Below are 22,211 nucleotides of genomic sequence, written 5' to 3' on the forward strand. Positions count from 1 at the left end.
AACTAGCTCTTCCATCTGAGTTAGACAAGATCCATAACGTCTTCCATGTTTCTATGGTTATAAGATACCTCTCAGATCCATCTCATGTCCTTCCTGTTGAATCTATTGAGGTCAATCATGATTTGACCTATGAAGAAGAACCTATCCAAATCTTAGTGCGTGAGTTAAAGGTGCTTAGAAATAAGATAATCCCCTTAGTGAAAGTCCTTTGGAGAAATTATTCTGGCGAAAAAGCTACCTCAGAGCGAGAAGAGGATATGCGAGTTCGATATCCACATTTGTTTCGGGACTATTATAAGATAAATTTCGGACGAAATTTATTTAAGGGGGAGAGAATTATAACACCCCAAAGTTTTAACTAGTATTTGCATTCTCGATTGAGAATCTTTATAATGAGGATAGATTTTACTTCGCACTTCCTAAACGTGAATTTGACAATATATTAAAATTGCTTACTTTAGGTTGTGTTAATATTGACAAAGATGTTCCATGGTGTTGCTATGTATAACACTTAATATCATTTTGATGAATTGTTATGACATACATTAGATATTCAAGGTTTTGGACTGCCACCATTTTTGTATTTATCCAAAGAAGAAAAGTTTGGGCAGCCACCTTTTGTTCATCCTTATCTAATGTGAGATATCCTTAAGGACCTCCTCTCATATTTCATTCCTTCATGCCAAAGAAAACCCCTACCCTCTCTCCTTCTTATCACATGAAACACTACATGATAACCATAAGAAATTTTTACTAAACCAACCAGCCAAACTAGTTCTTGATGAAACTCAAGTTGCTCCTCTCTTTTGTGGTAAGTTACTAAACTCGCTTTTACACTAGATATCTATTAGTGTTTTCTTCATATCTTTTTATATGTAGCTCTATTTTAAGTGATTCAAGCTTTGCTGGAAAGATATTTTATACTTCTGTAACTCTTATTCAGGCACCAAAATCTAATTTTGTTTGTATTTACCCGAAAAGGGATCATAAAGTACACGGCAGGTGTTACCCCGATTTTCTATTTTACAAATTCTTCCTGTACTGCTTTTAGTATTCTTAGTATAACCGTTTGCGCGAAACTGATATTAAGGTGATTCAAGATTTTCTCAGTCCCTAAGACACATGTCTACTACTTTTATGAAGACTATACAGTCTAGTTCGTCCGTTTAGATCTTCAAAATGGAGCCACAACACAAGACAATGATACTGTCCAGAATTTCTATTTCAAAAATTTAGGGTGATTTTCACTAATATCATGTTTAGTTTGCCATGTTAAATCACTAAACTTATATAGATATTTGATTATGTATTTAAGGTATATATACCCTTGTAATATCTAAGGGGAAGTGTTTGAGGAAGTGGATGAATTTGGTTGGTCTATGGCATAGACGATTCGAACGTCCTCAAGTTATGGTTGAACTGTTTTGTGGTAAAACACCAAGGTTTGTGTATATACTTGAAGTTGTACTATTTTTACTTGCTGGAATGTTTTGAAATAACTTGAGCTTTTCCTTTCCCTTTTCTTCAATTAATATCGATGTATTCGTGTTAATCATGTAATGAAAGATATTCGTTAACTCGCCCACTCGTCCAGATTGCTTGATCATTTTGCATTCTTGTTGGGACTTTGTCCTTTTTGTGGCAGTGACTTTGTCACTCATCTCGGCATGCCTCTTGATTCGGATCTTTCTCCATCTTAACTTTGGATTTGTAGTTCGTCTTAAATTATAGAACTTGTCCGTGTTAAGTACGAACTAGGAAGCCATTTCTAATATGGTTCTTGATTCTCTTGACTTGACAAGAGTGGGTTGCTCTAGTGGTGAGCACCCTCCACTTCCAACTAAGAGATTGTGAGTTCGAGTCACCCCAAGAGCACTTGGAGGGAGGGAGCCGAGGGTCTATCGGAAATAGCCTCTCTACCTCAGGGTAGGGGTAAGGTCTGCGTACACACTACCCTCCCCAAACTCCACTAGTGGGATTATATTGGATTATTGTTGTTCTTGATTCTCTTGACTATTGGGTTTTGACCCTACTTGATTTGGGGCTTCGTTCCATCTTGATATCTTCTATTGCTTAGTGTGATGGCATGACGTACATATTGGAAAAAAAATGGATATTTGGCAAACTCTCTTGGATTGATAGTATACTCTTTCTTGACACTTGAATCTTGAACATTGTTATTGATATTTGAAAACATTTCAAGGTTTGATATTCGATACTTTTAATATATATTTGTTCACTTATTTTAAATTTATATTTCATTTGAGCTACCTATGACTGAAAAGGGGAATCGGAGAATTTAATGGCTCCAAGCCCAAAGTTTATATGCCACTAATCTTTATGCTTAGCGATAGTTGTTTTCTATTGTAGGTAATGTATGGGACGAGATTTGAAGACGGCCTTATGAAGTAGTCTTTTTTGGGAGCATTTATGGAGATCACATTTGCATATGCACCTAGGTTTTGTAAAGTTTTGGGACTTGTACATGATATATATGTCATACTTATGTTTGTTATTTTTGAGGCTTGTTGGATCGCAAGACCAAAATCTTGTAACATGTAATTTGGTGACTTGTTTTGCTGTTTTAGGGTGTGTTAATAGCTCAAGTCTTGTAATATGCTAAATTTATACTTTGTCTTGTAAAAATGTACAAAGGAGAAGACTAGTTTTCCTTTTATACTTGCTAGTTTGAAATTCATGTACAATATCAACATGCAGCGATGTTGAACGAAAAGTATAATTTTGTTAGGAAGTTGCTTTAATGTGTTGATTATTCGAGAAGGGTTGTACCATTTTATCTTGATATTTTGACATTGTATTTCATTTAAGAAATTTTACGAAGTGTATTTTCAAAAACAAAAATATTGCACCTTGAAACCTTTGTTGCATGGATCTATTTCCGCTACTAAATTATTATGAATATTTTTTTATATTAATATCTTCCGAATGTTGCAAATAGTAAGTTAGATTTGTTTCGTAAGTAGCACCCTACCAAAGGCGTTGCTACAGAGAGGGCCTCATTGGCATTTAAACTTATAGGGATGAGTTAGTTGTTAGTGGGTAAAGGTATTTGGGAGTAGAGTTTAACTCTAGGTTGGGTTGCCCTCCCCGACACAAGCATTGCCTTGGGCCTTGAGACCCTTGGGAACTTTGAAGTATCGGGGGATTCAAAGGGGGCATCGACCTTGAGTAGAACTCTCTCCTTAGACTTTAATTCATTGACACTTATTACTCTCTTTGGGTTTGGTGTTTAATGGCAACGAAAGGTATTCAATCTGGTTCATTCACTATACACGACCTCCACATTAGCATGATTCCCTTATCATTTAGGTACTGTTAGTAATTTCTTCTTTTAATCTTTGCTTAGTATGATTCCCTTAGCATCTAAACACTGTGAGTTATTTCTTTTAATCTTTGTTTGAGAATTTTATATATGGATATGTATACAATACTGTTATCCTAATGACCTCTCTTTTATTTTTGGGCATGTACAAATGATTTGGGCCTGTTGAGTTCTTTAAGAACTCAAGCCCAAGTCCAGCTCTAATGTGGTCCAAGGGTCTGCCGTCGCTCGTCATTTATTACTGCTGGGCCTGCATTTTGAGGCCCAAACCTCCTAGAGTTCTTTCCCTTCACCTCTTTACTTACTGTTTCGTCATTCCTCAACTGTACTACGTCATTGTTCGTTGCTGTTTTCTTTTATTATATCTCATTATGTATGTGACGAGTATATATATTGGATTGAATGTTTGTCCTTATCTTTTAATTAATAGAATGACTTTAGGCAAGCCTAAAGAACTCAAGATTAAAATGAAGCCTTAGTTAGCAATTAATTTCATATCCATTAATTGTAAGCTGTTATTAAGTTGTCATGCTTAATTAACTCTTTTCTTAAAATTTTTTGAAGCCCAAAGGCTTAACAAAGGCGGCTGTCCCTATTTCAAAAAATCAGAATTGTCGCGAATTTGATCTTTCTAAAAGGAATTAGCTACTTCGAAAGATTAAGTTGTTGCTGACCTAAAACAAAGGCTTTCAAATAGTTTTCTACTTCAAGACCAAGGTATATCTTAGAATCATTTGCATAACTCTTTTTGCCATGTTAGAATGACCCGAACCTCCATAATTTTGGAAACAAAAGGCTTTAACTTATTTCCTTTTCACATTCGTACAAACGTTTCCATATTTCAAAGTTCTTTTTAAGCTTATATATACTAACACTAATTTTCCTAAAGACTTTTCTTTAAATCCATCCTCTTTAAATCACACTCTCTCCTTATAGATATTATGTCCTAATATATAATATACCCTTAGAGCACTAGTTAAGACATAGTATAAATAATTAATTTCAAATCTAGTCTAAGTCCTATGGAGCTACCTCAGGTAGATTTTAAGGGGTGCCTAACACCTTCCCCTTAGAAGAACAAGAACCCTTACCCATGATCTCATCGGTTAGTAGATCAATAAAGAATACAACCTTTAATAATTAAATAGGTACCCTAGTATACCTTTCAATATTAGGTGGCGACTCTCTTTCATCAACAACAAAGAAATCACAAGTTGAATCTTGTTTTGACTAGTGCAAAATAGCGTGCAACACCAAGTACCTGACTACCATAGTTGAATAAGGGTAAAAAGAATTACAAAATTTATTTAAAATTTTGACTACTGTAGTCGGGCATTTCAGGAAATCCCAAGCTAGTTTTTTAAGGAGGAATTTACTCATAATACAAGATTCTAAAAGTAATTTAAAAAAATTGCAACTACTCTAAGAAATTTACACAAGTACAATGTATTATCACTTTCTAACTTTTTAATTATATTAGTATTAGTACCCGTGTGATGCGCAGACATAAACTATGTCAAATTATGATTTGGGTTATTTGAATTATGTGCAAATAACTTTAAAATTAAACCCTCTATATAGAAATTAAAAATAATTATTTGATATTAATTAAGAAGCAAGACATGAAATAATTTTTCAAATTTCATAGTGGATAACCTGTTTTCTTTTTCTATATCCGTAATAACCCAACCCCTTGATTTTGGTATTTGTATTATATTTTACGATCAATATTAATATTAAAGAATATTAACATATAACTTTGTGATCTGTCTTGTTTGAGAATATTAAATTATATTATTTTAACAAAATTCTTACTACCACTTTATTTTTCATCTCAAATTCAAATAAATCTTATCCTTCTACATTTTTAGACATAATTTTTTTCTCTTTTTTGTTCCTTGCTTATAGTTTTTCCATTATTTATTAATTAATATTGTTCTACTGTAATGTGATCTTTTATTAGCTTATAAATTGACTTAATGTCTTGCTTGTTATCTTTTTAATAATCATAAATAAATGTAAAAAAAATTATTCTTGAAATTTAAAGTATTTGTACACTATTATCCTCTTACTCGGATCACTTTCATCATTTAAATCTATTAATAATATTTTTGAGTATTATTTAATAATTTTATTTATTTATTTTTAAATAAATTTAAAAATATAAGTATCATCGCACTATTTCTATTTCTCACTTTATACATTCTCTTCCCTATTAAGAAATTTTAATTAGCTTTGTACATAAATATTTTACCTATACTCAAAATAATATCACAGTTTATTTTAAAATATAATTTTAATTAGTCTAAAAATTAATACATAAGTTTTTTGTCACGACCCAAAATCCCAATCCGTTGTGACCGCACCTAATACATTACTAGGCAAGCCAACAATCACATCACGACTACACATTTGAATTAAAACATATTTTAATAAGTTCTATAGTGGAAAGTCTCATAAATATCTGATAAAAATAATTGTAACTCTACTACAACCATCCCAAAATTCTGGTATCACCGAGTACATGAGCTACTAAGTGTCAACATAGTTTGAAACTGTCACGACCCAAAAATTCCACTAGTCGTAATGGTACCTAACCCAACCCATTAGGTAAGCCAATTTTCAACTATCCAATTCCAATGAAATTAATTAAAAGGAAATATCTAAAACCGATACATCTCCCCAAGAACTGGTAGTACAAATCATGAGCTTCTAAGCATAGAGTATACAAAGCGAAAATGAAATAAATACATAGTTTGTTTGAATAATACATAAACAGAGCTTTTATAAATCTAAGGCTACCCTGAACAAGAGGCAGCTACAACAGGAACGCAGGTACATCTTCAAATCCCGCAACCATCGAGTATAATAACAACAATAGCCAACATCTGCACGCAATATGCAGAAGTGTAGTATCAGTACAACCGACCCCATGTACTAAGTAAGTAACAAACCTAGCCGTAGGTTGAAAGTAATGACGAGCTTCTACCAAGATCGGGTCCACAACCAATAGTCACCAACAATCCATAACAACATAAATCAAATAATACAAGAAGTAACTCAGGGATAAAATACTCAGCCAGATAATGATTTCAAAAATAGTAGTTCTTTCTTTCAAATACATCACTAAAAACCCAAATTGTTTGCCGAAGTTGCCAATAATATGAATAGTTTGAAAATAATAAATTTCTCCAAAAATATTCTCAATAATAAATAATATATTTCATTTTCCCTTCCGGATAACCCGTGTAAAACAAATGCATGCCCATCTGTCAAAAAATGTGTGAGAAATCATGAATGATGTAATGTTATACAGCATGAGGAAAAATACATCTCTATGCCTGTATGTCTTGTGTGTATGACAATGCGATGCAACTCAATGATAAAATCATAAACAGCCCCTCGTGCAGAACATCACTCATATACAGTGATAGCATCCTAGGAAGCTCAACTCTATTCAAGGACAAGGATGAAGCTTTGGAATCTCAAAGATGGCCTTTAACAATATGTCAAGCTAAAGAGTTGCAGAATAAGGCCATTAAACTTCAAGTGCAAATAAAGAAGCTTTTAATTGTGGAGGACGAGCTCAAGACCAAAGGATATAAATTATACGAGTTTTACAATTATTTGGTGGCCCAAATTGAAGTCCAAGAGGAGGAAGATTGAGTCCCGAACTCGGCCCTTGAAATCTAGCGAAAGGGCACCCAGAAGAGCCCAAAATGAGCTTAAAAGAGGTCCAAATGGGGGTGTTTGAAATGGAGCCCAATTGGAGTCCAAACCAATGACCCAAACTAGTAGTTTTAAGGCCCAAATCTGCCCCAAAGGGATTTGGCCGCCCCTACCTAATTTTGTGACTTTTCTTATTTCTTAGCAACCACCCTACCTAATTTTGATGACTTTGTTACCCCTTAGCAGCCCCCTACCTAATTGTAATGACTTTTTATGCCTTAGTACTCCTATAAATAAGGAGTTCTTCTCATTCATTGAGACACTTCATTATTAATTAAGTATATCATACTTTGAGAGTTCTTTTGAACCTTTGTTACTTGTGCTTTGAGATTTATCTTTCAACCTTTACTAGTTCATAGTTCAAGGTAGTAAGATTACTTCTCTATTGTGATATCTTTGATTCCTTTATGGTATTCTTAGAAGGCGATTAATACTAGTTATTAATTGTTATCTCAAGTTACTCGTAAAGCGGTCAAGATCCGAATCTATTGTTTTGATTTGCTTTTAAGTAAAGGCGTTTGATTTCTTCAATAAATCAAGACGTTGTTGCTTTGATCTTGTCAAGGCTATAGAACTTGCATTCTTGGAAGTTCTTGGAATTCTTTCCTTGAATTTTCCCATATCCTTTATTTTCTGCCATTTAGTTCTAGTTGTTCAATTCCTTATTGTTATTGCTTCCGCATTTACTTTTCAAATTCTTACTCTAGTTTGGATTCCCGACCTTGTCGTTATCAAGTGGTATCAGAGCGGTTTTATCAAGGTTTCGTTCTTGATAATTCTGGGAATTTCTTGAATACTAAGAGCAAAAGAAAAATAGTTTAAAAAAAACGAAAAAATAGTTTAAAAAAACATTTGCTTGCTCTCCAGGAACTTTCTTTTGTATCTAATTTGTTTCCAAAAACTATCAAAGGAAACAAGAAGAGGGGATCCTAGATTTCAAAGATAAGACAAAAATTCAATTTTTCTTACTCTTTCTAATCTAAATATATAATTATTTCCTTTTTTGTTCGTGTCTTGTTTCAATCGAGCCTAATAGTTCTAGGATTTAGTTCTTCTTTCAATTATTCCCCAAAACATCTGAATTTTACTACTAAGAACTTCATACGAGTTGGGTTTAACTATAAATCTACAAAGTATTTTGTTCAAAGGTTATTTCGAGAGGAAAAAAAGGCAAGAGAGGTGAGAGCATTATAGGAAAAAAGCCAAATTTTAGAGATACATATTTCCCTTAATCTATATCAAGATATCTCAAACAGGTAGTTACAGTGGAAGGAGGAAAGCTATGACTCAACAACTTGAAAAGTCGAACTTACAGTATACCGAATGGAAGGAAGACAATGGTAAAGTTATTTTTCAAACAAGAGCTAAAGTGATGTCTGCAATTTATGCCCTTAGAATTGACAAAGCATTTGGCTATAACTTAATTAGCACTTATATGGTTGAGAAATTGAACTTGCCTTGTGTTGAACATATTGAACCCTACATATTGAAAGGGGTAAAAGTAGATAAAAGAGTGTTCTTGCCATTCTCTATTGGAAGGTATGAGGATGTGATTTGGTGTGATGTCATTCCAATGAATAGTTTTCATATCTTATTGGGATGGTCATGGTATATCTATAGAAGTGCTTCATATAGTATTGAAAAAAATAGATACTCTTTTGAGATTAATAGGAAGAAACTCATTCTTGGGCCTTTGACTCCCTCACAAATTTGTGAAGATGAAAAGATTGTTAAAGAGAATATGAAAAAATATGAGAGAGAAAAGAATGAGAGGAGTAAGGGAGTGCATGTTGACATTCCAAGAGAGGAAAAAGGAGAGGTTGTCTTGAGTGAAAAGAGTGGGATGTCAAGTGAGGTACAGAGTGATATTGAAAGAAAAGAAAAGAGAGAAGGTAATGAGATGAACAAAGTCTGTGAGATAGAGAGAGAAAAGCAAGAGGGATTGAGTGAAAGCAAAGAAAAACTCTTTAGTGAGAGAAAAGAGGCTAAGGGTGAGGAAAACGTTAGTCTTGTGAGAAAAGCCAAAGAGAGTGTAAGCAAGAAAAAAGTTTCTTTACTTCCTAACCCATTAACTCTTTCTTGTTTTAGTTCTTGTGATTTTGTGCAATCACGTGTTGAAATACCTTTTGAAAGGGGTGGTGAGGTGCAGGAGATGGTGGCAAAAGATCCAATTGGATTCCAACATGAATTTGGCGATATCTATTCTTGTTGGATGGTGGAAGATAAAAGCTTGGTTAAATTCTTTGTTATTGAACCTTTTGACTATTTTCATTCTTATTTACAGTGTTATGACATGGAGTTTCCTAAAAGCATTGCTAAGTTGGAGCCATTGCATAAAAGAATACAAGGTGATGATGTTCCATTGGTAAATAAGTCCAAGTATGGTATGTATAATTGGTTTATTTGCATTCTTGGTCTTTCTAGAACACCTAAGGTATTTTTGGAGGTAATGAATTATACTCTTATTTTTTATGTTGGTGACTTTATAATTTTTGTGGATGATGATATTTTGATGCACATCAAGTCATTAACTGTAATATGTAAGTTAAAGTGCAAGAGTAATTTGCTTCCTTTTGAAATTTTGTATGACATAGATGATTATGTATTCCAACTTGGTGGAAAGAGGCATAAAATTTATGAGAAGAGGCAGTTAAATATTTCTTCTTCTCTTATTCAAGTGGCTAATGAGTTTTCATGTGATAAATTGGTAGAATGTGATTTTTATTGTATGATGGGGAGTCATTCTTAAAGTCATGTTCATTGTGAGCTTGTAAAAGTATTTGTTACTAGTAAAGATGATATGCATAATTGTTGTAACACTTGTGATCAAATACTCTTTCATGTAGAGGAATCCATGAGATTTGTAATTGTAGATAGTTGGCTATATCATGAAAGTATCTTCTTTGATACATGTGGTAGAGATACTTATATTAAATGGATGTGTGGTCAATCTTTTATAATTTCTTTGTCATGTATACCTATGGACTACCTTACCGATAAGATCGAATTGCAAGTTACATTGCATGGCACATCTACAAGAGGTTTTTATTATATTGATATAGGTACGCATAAATTTTTTTGGGATGATGATATCCATATGCTTTATTTACACCTATTAGGATTAATTGGGTTAAATGGACACATGGTCACTATCTTATTTTATTTCTACTAGTTTTTCAGATTAGTGGATGCCATTTACAAGGGCGTGTTTTCTTTTTCTTGCAAGGTCGAAATTCGAGGACGAATTTTCTTCAAGAAGGGGGAATGATAGCATCCTAGGAAGCTCAACTCTATTCAAGGATAAGGATGAAGCTTTGGAATCTCAAAGATGGCCTTTAATAATATGTCAAGCTAAAGAGTTGCAAAATAAGGCCATTAGACTTCAAGTGCAAATAAAAAAGCTTTTAATTGTGGAGGACGAGCTCAAGACCAAAGGATATAAATTATACGAGTTTTACAATTATTTGGTGGCCCAAATTGAAGTCCAAGAGGAGGAAGATTGAGTCCCGAACTCAGCCCTGAAAATATAGCGAAAGGGCACCCAGAAGAGCCCAAAATGAGCTTAAAAGAGGTCCAAATGGGGGTGTTTGAAATGGAGCCCAATTGGAGTCTAAATCAATGACCCAAACTAGTAGTTTTAAGGCCCAAATCTGTCCCAAAGGGATTTGGCCGCCCCTACCTAATTTTGTGACTTTTCTTATTTCTTAGCAACCACCCTACCTAATTTTGATGACTTTGTTACCCTTTAGCAGCCCCCTACCTAATTGTAATGACTTTTTATGCCTTAGTACTCCTATAAATAAGGAGTTCTTCTTATTCATTGAGACACTTCATTATTGATTAAGTATATCATACTTTGAGAGTTCTTTTGAACCTTTGTTACTTGTGCTTTGAGATTTATCTTTCAACCTTTACTAGTTCATAGTTCAAGGTAGTAAGATTACTTCTCTATTGTGATATCTTTGATTCCTTTGTGGTATTCTTAGAAGGCGATTAATACTAGTTATTAATTGTTGTCTCAAGTTACTCGTAAAGCGGTCAAGATCCGAATCTATTGTTTTGATTTGCTTTTAAGTAAAGGCGTTTGATTTCTTCAATAAATCAAGACGTTGTTGCTTTGATCTTGTCAAGGCTATAGAACTTGCATTCTTGGAAGTTCTTGGAATTCTTTCCTTGAATTTTCCCATATCCTTTATTTTCTGCCCTTTAGTTCTAGTTGTTCAATTCCTTATTGTTATTGCTTCCGCATTTACTTTTCAAATTCTTACTCTAGTTTGGATTCCCGACCTTGTCGTTATCATACAGCCCCTCGGGCAAACCTCACAGTCACTCGTGCCACAGCATACCTCACAATCACTCATGCCTGCCAGTCACTCAACACTCGGCACTCGGCACTCGCACTCAGTAGGTACATGCACTCACTGGGGGTGTGTACAGACTCCGGAGGGGATTCTTCATCCCAAGCACTATAATCTGCACGGACAACTTACGTGCGATAATAATAAAGTATGCTGCAGGTGGGCAGCCCCGATCTAGACTCATCCTTAAATCAGACCCTCGGCCGATATCAAACATGCTGCGGCGTGCAGCCCGATCCCATGAATATTAAACATAAATCAGGCCCTCGGCCTCACTCAATCATAAACCTCTCAAGCCACTCGGGTATCTCAGTAAAATAGGGCATTCAGCCCAAAATATTTTTATGCATCAAAATAGAGTAATAAAACTGAGTTATGATATGCAATGAAATGAATATGACTGAGTATGACTTTTCAATTTAACACAATAATTTACAGCAATGTGACCTCTGTGGGTCCCAATAATACTGGCACATAGCCTCAACATGATTTGTAATATGCTTTTCAGCTCAATTTCTTTAACACATAAAACCGCATGGAAAATACCAAGGTTATTTAACTATAAAATCCCACATAAACAATTATGTCACAATTTTTATAGTGCACGCCCACACGCCCATCACCTAGCATATACGTTACCTCCCAACAATTTACAAAATACATATATTCAGGGTTCATACCCTCAACTCCAAGATTAGAAGAGTTACTTACCTCAATCCAAGCAAATTCTTTATTCCAATAAACCTTTTCCTCTTGATTCGGCCTCCGAACGCCTCAAATCTTAGTCAAAATAATTCTATACAATCAACACAAGGTATAGGAATCAATTCCATATGAAAATGCTAATTTTTCATAAAAATCCGAAATTTAGCTCAAAAATCGCCTGTGGGGCCCACGTATCGGAACCCAACAAAAGTTACAAAATGCGAACACCCGTTCCGATACGAGTCCAACCATACAAAAATTATCAAATTCTGACATCGGATTGACCTTCAAATCTTGATTTTACATTTTTGAAAGATTTTATAAAAATCTGATTTTTCTTCCATAAATTCACGGATTCATGATGTAAATGAATATGGAATCATGAAATATAATTAATATAGGATAAGGAACACTTACCCCAATGTTTTTCCGTAAAAATCGCCCAAGAATCGCCTAAACCGAGCTCCATAAACTCAAAAATGAGTAAAAATGGCAAGAACCCCATTTTATAGACCCTCAGCTGTTTCGGGCGTCACAGGTAGCGTGGGGCGCTGCCTGTGGCGCAGTTTCCAGCATCCCAAAATTTTGCGGCGACGGAAAAATCGTTCCAGACACGGAAATAGGGGTAACTCTCTCATACAATGTCCAAATTCAATGATTCTTTTTGCTATGGCTCCGTAATTTCAATACGGATCTAATACTTCAATAAAAACTGAATTTGAAGCTCATTTGCTTAATATGATGCCACATATTCTTGAAGAATCGACATCGAATATTCTAGGTTCAATGCCGAAACATAGCAAATCAATCCGGAATGAACTCAAATTTTGCGTACAAGTCATAAATGGAATATCAAAGCTGTTCCAATTTCAAAAATATGATTCCGACCTCGATATCAAAAAGTGAAACCCCGGTCAACCTTCCCAAAAATTCAACTTTCGGCATTTCAAGCCTAATTCCATTACGAACCTCCAAATAATTTTTCGGACATGCTCCTAAGTCCAAAATCACCATACAGAGCTGTTGGAATCATCAGAATTAAATTCCGAGGTCGTTTACACATAAGTCGATATCCGGTCACTATTTTAACTTAAGCTTTAAACCTTGGAACTAGATGTTCCAATTCATTCCAAAATCTCACTGGACCCGAACCAATTGCCCCGGTAAGTCACACAACAACTGTAAAGCCCAATTTGAGAAGTAAATGGGGAAACTGGATTGTAATACTCGAAACGACCAGCCGGGTCGTTACATTCTCCCCCACTTAAACATAAATTCGTCCTCGAACGTGCCAAGAGTTGTTTCCAAGCCATCAAATCACTGTTCCACCTTACCACACACGTACCCGGGGGTGAACCCGCGTCACCCTATTCCATATAGGCTTGACAACATAATCCAACTGAATTCATTAATTTAACTCTAGCCCATAAACCTTGGAATTAAATTTCCAACCTTTAGAATTTCTTTCAAGGCAAAAGTCTTACATTTACACACCGTATAAATCCGAACAAGTTGCATCGAGCTATAACTATCGCCACGGATATAATCAACCAACATATTACACAACTCGCTTGCTCGTAGCACCATTCCCGATCGTAGTGACTACTCCAAAACTAACCGCATACTAGTATTAAACCCATATCGAACCAAACCTCATCCCAAAACCTTCGTACACTGTTGATAATAAAAGAAACACGCGAAATAAACAAGTCACAGAGCTCTCTCGCCCCAACCAGAACCATAATCACTTTTTGAGCCGATTTTCAATATTATACTCCCGAATATACCGAAATCAAACCTGACAATACCCATTCTAGGTCCAATGACCTTATATTACTAAACACAATTGTTCCATAGACATGCCTCACCAATATAACTCAAAGCCACAACTCGTGCCATCCGTGCACCAATACGCAATAATTCAAATGTACCCAGTCATGGAAAAATGACTCAAATGAGAGAACTGCCCCGCTAGATTAACAAGTACCTCCACAACGAAACGCTAAAAATTCATCATACACCGTAGAACCATCACCCGATTCTAACACAAGGTTCATACCTTAATATAACTCCGCTGCAATGTGTGTCCCCATTCAAACGTTGGTCCATATAATATACCCCGAGCCACCCTGCTCAAAATCAATAACCACGGAGAGGCAAATGACAAAAATGCCACATAAAACCTGAAAGAACATAACCATTACGCAATTGATCATGCAATACCCAAATACTCATCACGCTCAAATTCCACTATAAAACTCAAATAGGACCGCACCATCTGTGCACATAACTAATGAATCACAACTCCTCGTAGCATAAAGGAGCAACTCACAGATCATCTCAGAACACGAATAAGCTCAACATCAACCGAATGACATATCCCTCAACAATAGCAGTATGGAGCCAACCATTCCGGCTCGGTGTAGAATACACATCTTAATTGAGCCTACCAATGGATCGCCAAATCAACTCGGGTTACCCACAAATAGATAAAAGTTCTTCTAAAACTCCATAATGACTGAATCATAACACATTCTATCATCTGGCTAGCTCCGGCCACCACTTCACAATCCATAACCATGAAACAATCCGCTCTTGAGAACTCCCAATCTCCAAATCTATAGAACACGTGAATCACCATATTTAATTCCATCTCCACTGTCCGAATGCCTAACACTTCTCTCATACATGATCATCCAATGAGAAATACTTTAAAATCTCTTCCGTGCCAATTGACAAAATTTGAATATCAGCAGTCTATCAACTATGTGAGTACTGCAATACTAATTTATACATCCGTAAGTAAAAATATAATGCGCCTTCTGAAGTCCGCCCCTTCTCATACAGCACCAAGTAGTAATAATATTTATCTAGTTATTTGAAATAGTCCATGTTGTCCAACATTCGTTAACTTCTCTTCAAGACTGTACTGCCACCTTGTACATGAAAATCTAGCTTTCGTACAACACATAACATCTATATTGCCATCATGTGAAAAGCACAAGAATCTTATTATCAACTTTGAGTCACCAATAATTTACATACCCTTTTAGTTATAAACCTTTCTCTTGCTTCTTTCCAGGAGGAAATCACAATACATAACACGTTCTCCACACCGGTAGAAACCATCAAGAATTCTTTGGAATCCATTTACACAACCAAGCCACCAGGACCGAATCTCTCCAACTCATCCAAGCCACGCAGGTTGCCAAGTCTAGGTGTATTGCCACAAAGCACCTGTAGAAAACCCCCACATCATAAGCACCCAAAGAACCGATCATATCCATTACCATACTGATCCAACCTACTACCCAGTTGTCCTATTTTCTCTGAGTCCCTTCTGAATTTGTCTTCAGATTGACACTTCTTCTTGCTAAAATACCATGATCTTTAACCACAACTCACCCTACAAACCTTAGCAAAGAACCACAACGCCCTACGGCCCATAAGCAACTGTATTCTTTTTAAGCACTTTCAAAAATACCACAACTATAACACTCACTTTGAGAATACCTTATGCGAATTTGAAATTGTTCTTCTTACCTTCCTTATACAAAAATGTAGAATCCTTAGTCATATAGAATTTTCGCAAGTCCAGGCACCATCAAACGCAAATCTCGGATTTTATCCATACACAAGTCCGGAAATATTGTCAATTGCTATATATAATTCTCAATCCACTGAAATTTTTCTCGGGAGTCACCCACTTTGCTCAAATCTAATTGCACCGCCCAAATGGGCCAAAAGACACGTGCCCCATTAGCACTACAACACTCAAAGAAGTAACTCTACTTTAACACCACGTATCAAATTCATACTCCGTGCGCACTACATCATTCACCAATAACAACTTACTCATCCCGCGAATTTCATTTACTCATACATACAATATAATCCTTATCCAGGAATTTCCTTATTCAAGCCATCCTCGATCTCAACTTCTGCAAGTCATAGCTAACCCACAAGTATGCCTCATACCAAAATTAAAATTTAACACCTAACCATTAAATCAAATTGTCAATAGCAGACTCCCCCACTTGGCTCAAAGCCATAGATTAAAATATTCCATAACTCACAATACCAATACTCTCTTACTGCCATAATGCCACAGTCTGTCCAACAAAACTTCTTCCCAAGTTCATACAACGCCAACCATAAAAATACCTCAATCATCTGCTAAGCTCATATTAAGAACACACAAGTCAACTTTTTCAACCAGATTCAGATTCAAATCTCCACCCATACACCGTGTCGGCAGAAAAGAAACTCTCTACTCACATCATAAGGAATACTCCTACATAGATTACTCCGTAGGGGATAATTCACCTGCTTAGCCTCAATCTAGTATCTTATTATACCCTTTCGCATTCACAATAACTATGCAATCACTTAGTCTATCAGAGTCCAAACTCATTAACCAGACGTGAGAATTTAGTTTTACCCCAAAATTTAACCATATGAAAGATCCTTCAAAACATTCATACTGGAGACTATACGCCACATCAATTCGAAAATCAAGCACCCAATGGCCTTTCCTTTATATTTCAAGGAAACACTTCTCGTCATATTCAAATCGTCCTAACACATCCTGCATTTACATCATACTTATCACAAAGCCATGCCGCCGCTCATCGAGCCACAACTTCCACTCATAGGATATTACCGGACATATGAGTCCAAATGTACAGGTTACAACTGAAGCTACCGAGCCTAAGCTACGGTCTAAACCTGGCCTCAAGTCCTCCAGACTGGCCCATCACCAAAACATAGAATACACATCTTGAACCTCGTTCATAGAATCACAAGCCGGCTATGCACAGCTGATACCGAGCGCTCATGTGCGCATACGAATACGTGGAAAGAATTCAAAGAGTTATGTCTCAAGCTGAATCAATCGCGCACGATAAGAAAAGAAAGATGGGAAGTATATATCCTAAATGCCTTGTAGCCTCTCGAAGATAAGTATGGACGTCATCATACCGATCCGCAAGATTCTACTAAACACTTGCTCATGACTTGTAGAACCTATAAACCTAGAGCTCTGATACCACCTTGTCACGACCCAAAAATCTCACTAGTCGTGATGGCGCCTAACCCAACCCGTTAGGTAAGCCAATTTCCAACTATCCAATTCCAATGAAATTAATTAAAAGAAAATATCTAAAACCGATACATCTCCCCAAGAACTGGTAGTACAAATCATGAGCTTCTAAGAATAGAGTATACAAAACGGAAATGAAATAAATACATAGTCTGTTTGAATAATACATAACCAGAGCTTTTATAAATCTAAGGCTACCCTGAACAAGAGGCAGCTACAACAGGAACGCATGTACATCTTCAAATCCCACAACCATCGAGTACAGCAACAACAACAGCCAACATCTGCACGCAATGTGCAGAAGTGTAGTATCAGTACAACCGACCCCATGTACTGAGTAAGTAACAAACCTAGCCGTAGGTTGAAAGTAATGACGAGCTTCTACCAAGGTCGGGTCCACAACCAATAGTACACAACAATCCATAACAACATAAAGCAAATAATACCAGAAGTAACTCAGGGATAAAATACTCAGCCCGATAATGATTTCAAAAATAGTAGTTCTTTCTTTCAAATACATCAGTAAAAACCCAAATTGTTTGCCGAAGTTGCCAATAATATGAATAGTTTGAAAACAATAAATTTCTCCAAAATAATTCTCAATAATAAATAATATGTTTCATTTTTCCTTCCGGATAACCCGTGTAAAACAAATGCATGCCCATCTGTCAAAAAATGTGTGAGAAATCATGAATGATGTGATGTTGTACAGCATGAGGAAAAATACATCTCTATGCTTGCATGTCATGTATGCATGCCAATGCGATGCAACTCAATGATAAAATCATAAACAGCCCCTCGGGCAGAACATCACTTATATACAGCCCCTCGGGCAAACCTCACAGTTACTCGTGCCACTCGGACATACCTCACAATCACTCTTGTCATTCGGGCATACCTCACAATCACTCTTGCCACTCGGGCATACCTCACAATCACTCATGCCTCCCAGTCACTCAACACTCGACACTCGCACTCAGTAGGTACCTGCGCTCACTGGGGGTGTGTACAGACTCCGGAGGGGATCCTTCATCCCAAGCGCTATAATCTGCACGGGATAACTCACGTGCGATAATAATAAAGTATGTTGCAGGCGGACAGCCCCGATCCACACTCATCCTCATAATAAGGCCCTCGGCCGATATCAAACATGTTGCAGCGTGCAGCCCGATCCCATAAATATGCAACATGCTGCGACGTGCAGCCCGATCCCATAAATATGCAACATGCTGCGGCGTGAAGCCCGATCCCATGAATATGAAACATAAATCAGGCCCTCGGCCTCACTCAATCATAAACCTCTCAAGCCACTCGGGCATCTCAGTAAAACAGGGCATTCGGCCCAAAACATTTTTATGCATCAAAATATAGTCATAAAACTGAGTAATTATATGCAATGAAATGAATATGACTAGTATGACTTTTCAATTTAACACAATAATTCACAGCAATATGACCTCTGTGGGTCCCAATAATACTGGCACATAGCCTCAACATGATTTGTAATATGCTTTTCAGCTCAATTTCTTTAACACATAAAACCGCATGGAAAATACCAAGGTTATTTAACTATAAAATTCCACATAAACAATTATGTCACAATTTTTATAGTGCGCGCCTACACGCCCATCACCTAGCATGTGCGTCACCTCCCAACAATTTACAAAATACATATATTCAGGGTTCATACCCTCAACTCCAAGATTAGAAGAGTTACTTACCTCAATCCAAGCAAATTCTTTATTCCAATAAAACTTTTCCTCTTGATTCGGCCTCCGAACGCCTCGAATCTTAGTCAAAATAATTCTATACAATCAACACAAGGTATAGGAATCAATTCCATATGAAAATGCTAATTTTCTATAAAAATCCAAAATTTAGCTCAAAAATCGCCTGTGGGGCCCACGTATCGAAACCCGACAAAAGTTATAAAATCCGAACACCCGTTCCGATACGAGTCTAACCATACAAATATTATCAAATTCCGACATCGGATTGACCTTCAAATCTTGATTTTACATTTTTGAAAGATTTTATAAAAATCTGATTTTTCTTCCATAAATTCACGGATTCATGATGTAAATGAATATGGAATCATGAAATATAATCAATATAGGATAAGGAACACTTACCCCAATATTTTTCCGTGAAAATCGCCTAAACTGAGCCCCATAAACTCAAAAATGAGTAAAAATGGGAAGAGCCCCGTTTTATAGACCCTCAGCTGTTTCGGGCGTCACAGGTAGCGTGGGGCGCTGCCTTTGGCGCAGTTTCCAGCATCCCAAAATTCTCAGCGCCAGGGCTAGCGCCCCACGCTACCCTTGGCGCTCGCGGCGACGGAAAAATCATTCCAGACACGGAAATAGGCATAACTCTCTCATACGATGTCCGAATTTAACGATTCTTTTTGCTATGGCTCTATAATTTCAATACTGATCTAATAATTCAATAAAAACTGAATTTGGAGCTCATTTGCTTAATGTGATACCGCATATTCTTGAAGAATCGATATCGAACATTCTAGGTTCAATGCCGAAACATAGCAAATCAATCCGGAATGAACTCAAATTTTGCGTACAAGTCATAAATGGAATATCAAAGCTGTTCCAATTTCAAAAATATGATTCCGACCTCGATATCAAAAAGTGAAACCCCGGTCAACCTTCCCAAAAATTTAACTTTCGGCATTTCAAGCCTAATTCCATTACGGACCTCCAAATAATTTTTCGGATACGCTCCTAAGTCCAAAATCACCATACAGAGCTGTTGAAATCATTAGAATTAAATTCTGAGGTCGTTTACACATAAGTCAATATCCGGTCACTATTTTAACTTAAGCTTTAACCTTGGAACTAGATGTTCCAATTCATTCCAAAATCTCATTGGACCCGAACCAATTGCCCCGGCAAGTCACACAACAATTGTAAAGCCCAATTTGAGAAGTAAATGGGGAAACTGGGTTGTAATACTCGAAACGACTAGCCGGGTCGTTACAGAAACTCTAATACAACTATCTGTGAAAATAGAACAATACTGAATAAAATGAAAGGAAGGAGAGTCAAGTTCTGTGGGCGTCATAGCAGCTACCTCAAAGTCTCTAAGCAGGTACTAGCACCAGATCTAGCAATCACCGCATCCAAATGTACCTGGATCTGCACACGAAATGCATAGTGTAGTATGAGTACAACCAACCAAATGTACTCAACAAGTAACAAGACTAACCTTGGGATGAAAGCAATGACGAGATTAGAAGGATACAGTCAGAACCAAAATAATGAAAACACAGATATAACAAAGAGAATGACAGTAATAACTTAGAGAAACTTCCATATTCATCTCGTTCGCACTACGAAAATTTAGGCATGCTTTCAAGTTCAACAATTTAAGCCCAACACTGATAAAATATGCCAAGTACACCTTGCATGAGGAATGTTACATCTCTATGCCTACATGTATGCATGTCAAATGTTATGTATCACAATGATAATCCCAGGTACTCACACTCTCAGAGTACTCAATCTGTCTATCTCAAATTCCCACTCATCACACAATCATTCAGCATTGTACGGGTGCCTGACATCAATACCCCTCACCAAAGAACGTGTACATAAATCAGTGTGCATGTGCTCACTGCTGGTATGGTAGACTCCACAGGGGCGGATCCTGTCCAAGAGCTAATATAAAGCCTATAAGGCCTGCTGCGGCATGCAGCCCGATCCGCAATAATAAATAAGCCAATAAGACCTGTTGCAGCGTGCAACCTGATCCATAATAATAATAATAGTAATAAAGTCTATATGGCCTGTTGCGACGTGCATCCCGATCCACAATAACACTCACAACACGGCTCTCAGGCCCACCTCAGTCACCAGTCTCTCAAGGCTCACAACCTCACACTACTCAGCCCAAACAATAATAATATGTGATGTAACAGTGAACGATAATAACGACTGACGTATGATATGCAAATGACGAATCATGACTGAGCACATAATTGCAATTTAATCAGATAACTCAAAACAACAGAAACAACCTCTCTAGGCTAAAAACAAAAACCTCTCTAGGCCTCAACAAAATAAGCACATAGCCTAAACATGTTTTTCTACATGAATTACTATTCAATTACTCTAACAAGTAAGGATTCCACAGATAGAACAAGACTTGATAACAACACAGTCCAAAAGAATCAACCTAATCATGAATACCACCGTGCACAAGAAAACGCGCATCACCTAGCATGTGCGTCATCCCAATCCAAACCATATAACATGTTTTCCAGGGATTTATACCCTCAGTTCCTTGTTTAGAAGTATTACTTACCTCAAAACGCGCAAATCACAACTCCAACAAGCTCTTCCCACGCGTATCGGCCTCCAAATGACTCGAATCTAGTCAAAAACAACTTAATATCAACAACTAATGCCGTAGGAAACAACGTCAAACAATAAAGTTTTGATGACTTGAGGTATGTTAAGGCTATCCCTTCTTTCCTTTTGGCATGATCCATATGATGCAAACGAAACGAGCAAGCACACAACTTTCACAAATGATTCTATTCTTAGATGTACTAGGGTTTCCTATGTTCTTGATTCCCCATATGTCCTACTATCATATCGTTTGTTCATGGGTCTAAGAAAATACATAAGTTGATAAAGTTTATTTCATGATATTAACCGAAGGCATATTGATCTTATGACATTCCAAAAGGTCTTATTGACTTACTTCATTATGCATTGCATTCATTTATACATGTACATTGACCCATGACAAGATGGCATTATATACGCATATATTATATGTATATGGGGTATGGGAAAAGGTTACGATGTTATATACGCACCACATTAGTATACGTTGATGATTTTGCCCATAGAGGCCAAGATGATATGATGGGATGCCCTCAGAGGTTTGATGATGTTATGTATGAATATACCTATGCATGATATAACATCTATACGCACATGCATGACATTAT

The sequence above is a fragment of the Nicotiana tomentosiformis genome, chromosome 2 (assembly GCF_000390325.3).
Source record: "Nicotiana tomentosiformis chromosome 2, ASM39032v3, whole genome shotgun sequence".
In the NCBI taxonomy this organism is placed as follows: Eukaryota; Viridiplantae; Streptophyta; class Magnoliopsida; order Solanales; family Solanaceae; genus Nicotiana; species Nicotiana tomentosiformis.